The following is a 12,434-nucleotide window of genomic DNA, read 5'->3' on the forward strand; positions in this document are numbered from 1 at the left end:
AAATAATCTCTGATATAGTATTGTTACGATCCTGATGCTCAGGACAGGGGAGATCTTATGTAGTGAGTACTGAGCACCAAGACGGAATGTTGGGATTGGGAAATGGGAAGGAAATAGCCCCTAGCACCCTACCTCTGTTGTCTTACCTGTGTTATCAATTCACGCCTGAACGACTATGGTTTCTTGGGCCCATGGCAGCCGCGTTTGAAGGGCGGATTAGGTCTGCCCAACTCCGATGCCCCCTCAGGTCTTAAAGAGAGACAAGGCGTGAACTGAGACAGGGTAATAACAAGGGGACCTCTAACTGAAACAACCACGCTAGGGGCTATAAACTACCTAAAAACTAAACGTATGTGCGGCACGCCGCCAAAGGAAAAGAACTACAAAGAAACCACTGTCCACTCCCCTACACGGCACCGCCGAGTTCCGGGGAGGACAGTGAAAGCGGAAACCTCTGCAAATGCACCAATTCACAGTAAAGTAAACACTAAGCGGCATAGGCCGCAACACGCGGCAGCAGCCGCTACTCACGAAACCGGGCGAGAACCCCAGATGACAAACAGGTTTGCAAGGACTAGAAGGATTCCCAGGACCGGCTTTGGACCTCCAAAGTACCAAAGGGCAGGGAGCAAGATCCACCAAACACGGCTGACAGGAACAGAGTTCTGCAAGGCAGGAACAGCATACAAGAAGCTATCACCGGCGGGGCTGCAGTGTGCTGGCTCACATAAAAAGGCCCTGCTGGCCAATAACAGGAGGGCCAGCAGGACCAGCCCCCAGACCCTGATTACTAGTTGCCGTGCAGCTGCCCTGCTGCACGAGCAACCTAATTAACTATTCTTAGCAACGGGGAACGCAGTCCACCTGTGGCGTCCCCATTGCTATACACCCGGCGGCCCTGCACACACGGCATCCTGCGTTGCCAGGGACCCGGCGGCTATTGTGCACACGGCGTCCTGGCGTTGCTAGGCGCCGTGCGGGGGACAGGGAAGGAGAGAGGCGCGGCGGCCGTGACCGCTGCTCATTCAGGGCACGGCCGAAGACCGCCGCGCCTAACAGTACCCCCCCTTGAGGAGGGGTTAAAGAACCCCTAGAGCCAGGTTTCTGAGGAGACTCCTGAAAGAAAATCCTCTTCAGCTTGGGAGCATGTAAATCTTTATCCAACACCCAAGATCTTTCTTCAGAGCCAACCCCGACAAAGCTTAGAATCTAAAACCTTCTCCACCAAGAACTCTTGTTGCCCCTGAACATCCACCGGAGATCTACCCTGGGAAGTCCTCCGAGGAAATCTCCTGGAAGAAAAATACTGTTTCAAAAGAGAACAGTGAAAAGTATTGCCAATTTTGAGAGATCTCGGCAAGCGTAGCCGAAAAGCTACTGGGCTGACCTTCTTAATGATAAGGAATGGTCCAATAAATTTGGGTCCCAATCTAGCCGAAGGTTGTCGGAGCTTGATGTTGCGAGTTGACAACCATACCTTATCTCCCACCTTAAAAGTGCAAGGACGTCGGAGCCTATCAGAAAATTTCTTTTCTCGGAAGGCAGCTTTTCTCAAGGCAAGGTGCACCTTTCTCCAAATTGTTCTGAGATGGGAGGTTAAGGTCAACGAGGAGACTGGAGAATGAGGAAAAAAAGAGTTGGCTCTAGGATGAAAGCCAAAGACTGAAAAGAATGGGGACTCCTTGGTGGAAGAATGACAAGAGTTATTATAAGCAAATTCGGCTAACGGAAGAAATTCAGACCAATCATTCTGGAGTTTGGCCGAATACAACCGTAAATACTGTTTTAATGACTGGTTAACTCGTTCGGTTTGTCCGTTAGATTGTGGATGGTACCCAGATGTTAAAGAGAGTTTCATATTTAATGAGGCACAAAAACGTTTCCAGAAACGAGCAATGAATTGCGGACCCCGATCAGAGACAATATCCCTGGGCAACCCATGGAGCCTGAACACATGACGGAGAAACAAGACTGCCAACCCTTGAGCAGAGGGTAATCGGGGAAGAGCAATGAAATGAGCCATCTTACTAAAACGATCTACTACTACCCAAATGACTCGAAATCCGGCTGAAAGCGGAAGGTCCACCACGAAATCCATGGATATATGTGACCATGACCTGAGAGGAACGGCTAAAGGTACGAGTTGCCCGATCGGCAATGAACGAGGAACCTTATGCCGTGCACAAACCTGACAGGAATGGACAAATTCCCTTACATCTTTAGAAAGACTAGGCCACCACACCGAGCGAGAGACTAACTCCAAGGTCTTAGTGATACCTGGATGACCAGAGACTTTGTTGTCATGAAACTCAGCTAAAACAGTGCCTCTCAGAAATTCAGGGACAAAGAGACGATCAGCAGGAGTCGGTTTAGGAGCCTGCTGTTGAAGCTGGACTGAGTAAATAAATCCTGTGTGAGGCCTGCCCGGATGACAGATGATGGAACTATGGGGGTAGTAGCAGGATGGTTATTGTGAACCGGAAGAAAACAACGTGACAGGGCATCAGCTTTAGTATTTTTGAAACCGGGCCTGAAGGTGATAATAAACCTGAAACGAGTAAAAAACAAAGCCCAACGTGCCTGCCGAGCATTAAGCCGTTTAGCTGACTCAATATACTGCAGGTTCTTATGGTCAGTAAACACTGTATTAGTATGCCTAGCTCCCTCCAGCCAATGCCTCCACTCCTCGAAAGCCCATTTAACTGCCAGTAATTCTCGATTACCAACGTCATAGTTGGATTCTGCGGAGGAGAATTTCCTGGACATGAAGGCACAAGGGTGTAATTCCTGAGACTCCGGATCTTCCTGAGATAGGATAGCCCCCACTCCAACCTCTGAGGCATCTACCTCGACTATAAAGGGGAGCTCCGGGTTAGGGTGCCTGAAAACTGGAGCCAAGACAAAGGCCTGCTTTAAGGCCCGAAAGGCAGACTCGGCTGCAGGCGACCAATTGGAAGGGTCCGCTCCTTTTTTAGTCAATGCTACTATAGGAGTGACCAAATCAGAAAAGGTATGAATGAACCGCCTATAATAGTTTGCAAACCCTAAAAAGCGCTGAATTGCTTTTAAATTTGTGGGTTGTGCCCAATTAAGGATGGCCTGGAGTTTTTTCGGTTCCATGAAAAATCCCTGGGGAGAAATAATATACCCCAAGAAGGACACTTCCGTGATGTGAAAATCACATTTCTCTAGTTTTGCGTATAAATGATTCTCCCGTAGTTTTTGAAGAACCAGACGCACATGGGTAATATGTTGTTCCATAGACTCAGAATAAATCAAAATGTCGTCTAAAGAAACGACAACGAACTTTCCAAGAAAGTCACGAATAACATCATTGATGAGGTCTTGAAATACCGCTGGAGCATTTGACAGCCCAAAGGGCATCACCAGGTATTCATAATGACCCGACTGTGTGCTGAAAGCCGTCTTCCACTCATCCCCAGATCTTATTCGGATGAGATTGTAAGCTCCTCTAAGATAGATTTTTGAGAAGATAACGGCAGAGCGTAACTGATCAAAAAGTACTGAAATCAAAGGCAAAGGGTAGGTGTTTTTAACAGAAATTTTATTCAGAGCCCGAAAATCAATACATGGTCTGAGCGACCCATCTTTTTTCTCAACAAAAAAGAATCCTGCACTCAAAGGAGATTTCGAAGGCCTAATGAAGCCTTTTTTCAGGCTTTCCTGGATATAATTGTCCATAGCCTTGGTTTCTGGCCCGGAGAGGGCATATAATCTCCCCTTAGGTAAAGTGGCCCCGGGAACTAAATCTATAGCGCAGATAACCTTGGAGAACACATCAGCAAAATCCTGATATTCCAGAGGAATAAGTTCTGGGGTAACTGCCGCAACCCGGACAGGATGGGAAATACACTCCTTAACACAAAAAGGACCCCATTGGGAAATCTCCCCAGACCGCCAATCTATGGTGGGATTATGAAAGGCAAGCCAGAGGTGACCCAAAACTACTGGAACTGCCGGACAATGTGTAAGGTAAAATTCTATTTCTTCTGAATGTAGGGCCCCCACTGTCAGCAATACTGGAGGTGTGCGGTGAGTAATAACCCCATTGGAAAGCGGACCCCCATCCAAGCCGTGTATGGTGATACGCCTATCTAAGGGTATCAGTGGAACGCCTAAAGCCTTAGCCCAAGCTAAATCCATAAAATTTCCTGCAGCTCCACTGTCAACGAAGGCCGACACCAACGAACTGAGGCTGCCAAAGGAAATCTTTACCGGAACTAATAGAGAATTATTAGAGGAGATTAACTGCAGACCCAAGTGAACCCCCTCACAATTCACTTGGTCAGAGCGTTTCCCGACTTGTTCGGGCAGTTACGTGCGATATGTCCCTTACCACCACAATACAAACAAAGACCAGAACTTAACCTTCTGGTTCTTTCCTCTGGGGACAGCCGGGAGAGACCCATTTGCATGGGCTCCTCGACGTCCTCAGGAAAAGTATATACACATGGATCAGGCCTAAAAGTTGTTCCTCTTTCAGCCCTCTACTCTCGGAGACGACGATCAATTTTAATAGCGAGCTCCATGAGTTTGTCTAGAGTCTCAGGAGCGGGGTACTGAAGGAGACTGTCTTTAATCACTTCCGACAGACCGAGGCGAAACTGACTGCGCAGGGCCGGGTCATTCCAGCCACAGTCGTTCGAGCAACGGCAAAATTCGGTACAATACACCTCTGCTGGATTTTTGCCTTGCTTAAGGGCACGCAGGTGACTCTCAGCTGATGCTTCTCTATCTGGGTCGTCATATAAGAGGCCTAAGGATTTAAAAAAGGCGTCTACTGATAACAAAGCAGCATCATCCGCTCTTAGCCCAAACGCCCAGGTCTGTGGATCACCCTGAAGTAGAGACATCACAATCCCGATCCGCTGAGACTCAGTACCAGAGGAACGGGGCCTTAAATTAAAATAAAGCTTACAAGCTTCCTTAAAATTAAAAAAATCCTTTCGGTTAACCGAAAAACGGTCAGGTAAATGCATCTTTGGTTCTGGAACCATACTCGGGGAGGCTCGCAAAAGATCTTCCTGCGATCTCACCTGAAGAGTAAGGTCCTGAACCATCTGAGTTAATTCCTGTATTTGGTTAACCAAAAGCTGACTGGGGTTTGGCCCTAAACCTGCCGGATTCATGAGGCCGAATTTCTAGGCCCACCAATACAACGGAAAAAATTAAACCATCTTTTTTTATGTGGGCCGGTGATAATGTTACGATCCTGATGCTCAGGACAGGGGAGATCTTATGTAGTGAGTCCTGAGCACCAAGACGGAATGCTGGGATTGGGAAATGGGAAGGAAATAGCCCCTAGCACCCTACCTCCGTTGTCTTACCCGTGTTATCAATTCACGCCTGAACGACTATGGTTTCTTGGGCCCATGGCAGCCGCGTTTGAAGGGCGGATTACGTCTGCCCAACTCCAATGCCCCCTCAGGTCTTAAAGAGAGACAAGGCGTGAACTGAGACAGGGTAATAACAAGGGGACCTCTAACTGAAACAACCACGCTACGGGCTATAAACTACCTAAAAACTAAACGTATGTGCGGCACGCCGCCAAAGGAAAAGAACTACAAAGAAACCACTGTCCACTCCCCTACACGGCACCGCCGAGTTCCGGGGAGGACAATGAAAGCGGAAACCTCCGCAAATGCACCAATTCACAGTAAAGTAAACACTAAGCGGCATAGGCCGCAACACGCGGCAGCAGCCACTACTCACGAAACCGGGCGAGAACCACAGATGACAAACAGGTTCGCAAGGACTAGAAGGATTCCCAGGACCGGCTTCGGACCTCCAAAGTACCAAAGGGCAGGGAGCAAGATCCACCAAACACGGCTGACAGGAACAGAGTTCTGCAAGGCAGGAACAGCATACAAGAAGCTATCACCGGCAGGGCTGCAGTGTGCTGGCTCACATAAAAAGGCCCTGCTGGCCAATAACAGGAGGGCCAGCAGGACCAGCCCCCAGACCCTAATTACTAGTTGCCGTGCAGCTGCCCTGCTGCACGAGCAACCTAATTAACTATTTTTAGCAACGGGGAACGCAGTCCACCTGTGGAGTCCCCGTTGCTATGCACCCGGCGGCCCTGCACGCACGGCGTCCTGCGTTGCCAGGGACCCGGCGGCTATCGTGCGCACGGCGTCCTGGCGTTGCTAGGCGCCGTGCGGGGGACAGGGAAGGAGAGAGGCGCGGCGGCCTTGACCGCTGCTCAGTCAGGGCACGGCCGAAGACCGCCGCGCCTAACAAGTATAGAGCTTTATTTATAATACAATACATAGATAAAAATGACCTAATTTGATAAAGTATAGAGGACATTCACTTTTTGCAATTAATAAATAGAATTACATTTTCCTGGTGAAATAAGTGTACTCACTGATTTTATAATAATTTTGAATAAATCACTTTTTTTAAGCAATTTTTGTACTTATCAGTAACTTGTGATAAATGGCAAGAATTCTGATTTATTTTTAACACAAAAAAAAAGCACACCATAATGGACCAGCAAAAGAGACGGGTGTGGTATGGTATGTGTTACCGACGGTCAGGAGACCGGCGGTCTGCATACCGACACCAGTATCTGGCAGCAGAGTGCCGGAGGGGGGGCAGAGAGCGCAACAAGCCCTTTGTGGGCTTGCTGCACTTTCCACGCTGCATGCTAAGTGGTTACCTGCAGTCGCCATGGGTTCTATTCCCACTCTATGGGTGTCGTGGACACTCGCAAGTGGGGATAGTCCCTGTTAGTCGGCATGCCGACTGTCGGGATTGTGAAGTGGCGGGATGTAGAGGGAGGATTTGTGACCGGCGCCGGTCGCATAACTACATTCCAAAGAGACATGCATCTTACATGATAATAGTTACATACAATTGCAAACATACTGCATGGCAAGCCACCAGCTACAGCAAGGTGTCTCTGCATGATACATGATAATAGCACCTACTCTGGGTGATTAATGTATTTCTAAATTGAGAGCCAACTCACATGGAGGCACCCCAAGATCCTCCAATATGGCACTTCAAGGATCAACATACCCTCCAATTACTGATCCCATCTATGCCTCTTAGGACAGTGATGCACAGAATGGTAGTTGCTCATTATCAATTTTTAGGCCCATCACAGGTGCATGTACTGTAAGTGCAGGATTAATCTAGGCTAGAAAAACTTACCCCAGCACACCATGATGAACCAGCAAAATCATACATCCTACATGATAGTACATACATTTGCAAATATATGGTAAGCAATGAGGCATTCTTAACACAAAACAGCTTCAACACTGTGATATCTCAGGGCTATATTGCAAACATAGGGGCCGATGAAAAACAAACGCATATTCTGCTCTGGAAATGTGCATGCACTCATAGCATAACTGCACAGCTTTTCAGGGTCATGGGTATCCGTAAGTTAGTCACTTCCACATAAGCAAATAAAAGCATGAACATGTGTAGGTATAAAAACACCTGCAGATAAATGCCCATAGTCAGAGTTCAGTTGGCGAACGTTAATCAAGGGTTCGATTGGCAAATGTTAATCAGGTTTGGACGTAGATGCAGATGTTTTATGACAGGCGTATTTACTTCCTATTCACGCCCAAATCCAAATTCACCTAATTATAAACTCATTAATCATTAAAATCATGGTTTAGCCCAAATGAAAGAAGCAGCTTTGCTTATTAGCAATAGACAATGGGGGTCATTCCGAGTTGTTCGCTCGTTATTTTTTTCTCGCAACGGAGCGATTAGTCGCTAATGCGCATGCGCAATGTCCGCAGTGCGACTGCGCCAAGTAAATTTGCTATGAAGATTGGTATTTTACTCACGGCATTATGAGGTTTTTTCTTCGTTCTGGTGATCGTAATGTGATTGACAGGAAGTGGGTGTTTCTGGGCAGAAACTGGCCGTTTTATTGGAGTGTGTGAAAAAACGCTACCGTTTCTGGGAAAAACGCGGGAGTGGCTGGAGAAACGGAGGAGTGTCTGGGCGAATGCTGGGTGTGTTTGTGACATCAAACCAGGAACGACAAGCACTGAACTGATCGCACTTGCAGAGTAAGTCTCGAGCTACTCAGAAACTGCACAGAGAAGTCTTTTCGCAATATTGCATATCTTTCGTTCGCAATTTTGATAAGCTAAGATTCACTCCCAGTAGGCGGCGGCTTAGCGTGTGCAAAGCTGCTAAAAGCAGCTTGCGAGCGAACAACTCGGAATAACCCCCATTATCGGCCTGATACAGAGTAGCAAACAATTTGCAAAAAAATACAGATCTCCTTCTGGATTCAAAGTCGCACTGTCCCTATACAATCTGCTTTTCAAAGGAGCCATCATCAGTATCAGAGCGGCAGAAGCCCTTTCCTTGGTGCAATAGATCCATCTGACATCAGATGGATCTCCGAGAGGACTCACTTCTGAGCACACATCTACATGCCCATGGCACATTTATCCTGTGTGCGAATACCCAGATGCTCATCATTTACACCCATTAAGTGACACATGGAGTTGTGGCTGAGATGTGTGCCACTCTGAATAGCATATAGCTGCTCAAAGACATATCTCCAGGCTCCAAAGCATGCGTAATAGCTGAAAACTGCTATAAAAAAAAGAATGGACTACTATCAGTGACGTGCGGTGAGGTCATAGACTGGGGAGGCACTGAGATATATATATATATATATATATATCAATCTGTGCTATACCCAGCCCAGTGGACCCCCTCGCTCACCTGCGTGTCCGGACAGTGTAGGCACTGCTGCTGGCTGGGAGGGCGGAGGAAGGAGAGGAAAGAGCGCTGGCCTTCGCCGCTTCCCACCGCTACCGCCTTCAGAGCCACCACTCCTCGTTCCACCACTGCTGTAGCCAGGAGCCAATGCCGGTCCCTGCCGGGACCCGCTGCCACGCCACGCAGGGGTGTAATTAAATTCTGAAAGCCCCCCACCCCCCCACTTGACTTGGAGTGTCTACCATTCGAGGATTGTTTAAATATATATACTTCCAATGGTTTGGCACAGTTAAAGTAGGCTGTGTGCCCTTGCAGAGTTAAACAGAGTCCAGGTATGGGTGTTGCTGAGGCAAGACCACACAGCACAGCACTGCAGCATGTAATATAGATCAATTTATTCCTTCAATGTTTCGGCATCTCAGTTACACCATCAACTGATACCCCAAAACGTTGAAGGAATAAATTGCCTTATATTACATGCTGCAGTGCTGTGCTGTGTGGTCTTGCCTCTGCAACACCCATACCTGGACTGTGTGTACACACACATAATATATACACATATGTGAAGGCTAGGAGGAGGGCACAGCAAGCATAGGGAGAATACAACAGAGCCCCCCCCCCCCCCCGCCCCCCCCCCTCCCCCCCTTCAGGACATAGACTGCCAGTAAACAGCACAACGTTAATACACCTCCCTAGCGTACAGTGGCTGCCAGCAACCCCTTTTCTACTGCTCCCCACCTGTATTGTACTGCACATACCTGCATTGGCAGCCGTTTTCCAGCCACCACAGCCGGCACTCGCGCCCTCACGACCCGCACATGCATCGATCAGCCATGTGCACCGCGGCCGGGACCCCCTCACACTCTGTACCAGGCTGCACTTGGAGCCATCTGCACCGCAATAACTGTTCCCAGCAGTGGCGGCCGGCACCCTCTCACACCAGGCAGCACACGTAGATAGCAGCCATCTGCACTGTGATGCCCAGCCCCAGCAATCAAATGCACGCATTCCTGGACCCCACCAAGAGAGGTGAGATCAAGACTCACCCGTGCAGCAATCGGGTGCTGCCCTGTTGCGACATCCATTTCTCCTCCAGTCTGGCATGGGACCCGCACTGTGTTCAGCGTGATTGGGTGCAGGGGAGCGGTGGGCCCTGCAGGTATCTGTGGCCCCGTAGCAGCCGCATCCCCTACAGCTATAGTACTTACGCCACTGGAGCGGCGCCGCTTATGGGTGATTGGACAGTGGATCCAGCACTGGATCCGCTGTCCAATCACAGGTGCCTCGCTGACATGGGGGTGGTGTCCCTGTCAGTGAGGCACTTCTTTAAGTGCCGCTTTCAGCATCTTTTTGAATGGGCTTTTGCAGCCCAGTGCTTGGCCCCGCCCCCCGCTCTATTTCCATTCCCATTATCTACTGGAGGCACTGATATCGGTGCCTCCCAAACTGATTTAATGAGTCAAAACTATTAGAATAAAATAAAGAAGATACTTATGACACAGAATATGTGTCATAAGTATCTTCTTTGTATTATTCTAATAATTAATCGCAGGGGAGGCACTGCCTCCCCTGCCTCCCCTGACTGCACGTCCCTGACTACTATGTAAGGTGTCTATTGATTTATTGTGATTACCTTTGCATAACCAATAAGCTAGCTTATCTTCTAAAATAAATGACACAGACACAATAAGACACGGACAACAACTGTGTAAGTTTTAAAAGGTCATCAGTGTATTTATTAAGTGGAATGACCCTTCTGGTAAGGGATGGCAAGGAAAGCGCTTGATGACCAGCTCTCACCAATTGATGTTATATAATAATGGCGGCGACTTAAACGCCGCAACTTTTATAATATGAGGCGACTAAAACGCCTCATCCGGCCAAAAGCATAACCTGATAAGGCAACCACCACCCTTCACTATGGCATAACGTGACCATTTCCTACGAAAATGCCCATCGTCCCCCTGTACGGGCAGAACTCACTAGCCGTCCTTGGAAAGGGTAGGTGCCCCTCAAAGACCATTTATGCCCCATGTAGCCTCTGGTCAAAACAAGCACCTTCCCCCCACTGCCAGGTTCTAACCCCATTGATAAATTGCCTAACAGAACCGCAGCCCACCATCCAGTACCAAGAAGACTACACACCGAAACTATTCCAAACAGAAAAAGCAGTCTGAAGAAAAACCTCTAAACCTGCCTCAGACAAATGGACCCCGTCCCGCCTAAAATATAAAGGATTCTCAGGCAACAGCAACGGGTGCCGAACAGCAAAACCACCGTTAGCCCTAACAAACTTCGAAACTGCAAAATTAATCTTCTTACGGGCCTTGTCAACGGCTATACAGCTGACGGATCCTCTCCAATGCGTTCTAGGAACAATGTCAGACCACACCACACAAACATCGGGCCACCGGGACCGCAAAAGACACAAATCCTCCCTAACCTGAAGCATCAAATCAATACCTTTCCTCTGGCCAATGTCGTTACCCCCTAGGGGAATAACAACGTCTGGACGACCCCAGCACCACTCTTTGTCAAAAAGCAACAACAAAAACCCAGACCACCGTAAACCCCTAACACCCAGCCAACGCACCATGCGAACACCTAACCATTCAGCGGCCTTAGCAGCTAAGGGGTGACACTCCGCCCCAAAAATGTAGGAATGGCCCACTACACAAACCTGGGAAGATGAAAAATGATGAGCTGAAAAAGAAAGTAACTTGTTAGCATGCATGACAAGAAATAACATAAGTAAAACACAACGAGAAAAACTCTCATCACATTCGGGTACATTTAGAACCCGGAAGTGATGTAGCGCAACCTGTATTTCTATGTACAGGCATCAGTGCCCGGAGTCTCTTCATTCCCGGAAGTGACGCGGGAATGCGGAAGTGCGCGTGCTCATGGTGGAACGCACACGTGGGCCGGAATTACACAAGTTGAAATGCAAGAGGTTCTAATTTCTTGTGTGTTGCCAGGCAACCGTTTCTGTTATGTTTAGTAGAGAGTACAATCATTGAACAGTGCTCAGGAACTTCATTATAGAATCTCAAGATGCTTGCTTTTCCTAAAAATATATACACAGGTTTCAAAAATTAACAGATCAATGTAAAGTAAACTCTAGACATATACATAGAATCTGATTATTTTTCAAGTATAAAGGGGGTCATTCTGACCCGTTCACTCGCTGCTGTTTATCGCAGCTGAGCGAACGGGTTTCTACTGCGCATGCGCTGGCGCCGTAGTGCAGCCAGCGGCAGCGACAAACAAGTCCCGGTCAGCCGCAGGAGCTGCGCTGGCCGGGAGTTACTCCTGAAATACAAAATCATCGCCGCTGTGCAATGCTTATGTATTTGTGTGGGAGGGGGGCGACGGGGGGTGCGTCACTGACATGCGGGGCGGACTAGCCCTGTGCTGGGCGTCCCCCCGCATGTCAGGGAAGATGATCGTGGCTGTGCTAAATTTAGCACAGCTACGATCGACTCGGAATGACCCCCAAAGTGCATATATATATCCAGCTTATACTCATTAAAGAAGCTATTTGATCCCGGATTTTCAATATTACTGCGTATAGTAACTTATACTGCATATAAATATTAGTGATGAGCGGGTTCGGTTTCCGAGAAACCGAACCCCCCCGAACTTAACCCTTTTTAGACGGGTCCGAGCCATACTCGGATTCTCCAGTATGGCTCGGTTAACCCGAG

General features: G+C 48.3%; 1 protein-coding gene across 1 annotated transcript in view; it reads right to left on the reverse strand.

Moving 5' to 3' along the window:
- IL4R (interleukin 4 receptor) overlaps positions 1 to 9,921 on the reverse strand; it is a 378,782-nt gene extending 368,861 nt beyond the window's left edge. The window contains exon 1 of the mRNA XM_063934581.1: positions 9,774 to 9,921. The gene's annotated coding sequence lies outside the window, so the exon portion shown is untranslated. The remainder of the gene's footprint in view (positions 1 to 9,773) is intronic.
- Positions 9,922 to 12,434: the final 2,513 nt, after the last annotated feature.

Source organism: Pseudophryne corroboree, chromosome 7 (assembly GCF_028390025.1).
Source record: "Pseudophryne corroboree isolate aPseCor3 chromosome 7, aPseCor3.hap2, whole genome shotgun sequence".
NCBI lineage: Eukaryota > Metazoa > Chordata > Amphibia > Anura > Myobatrachidae > Pseudophryne > Pseudophryne corroboree.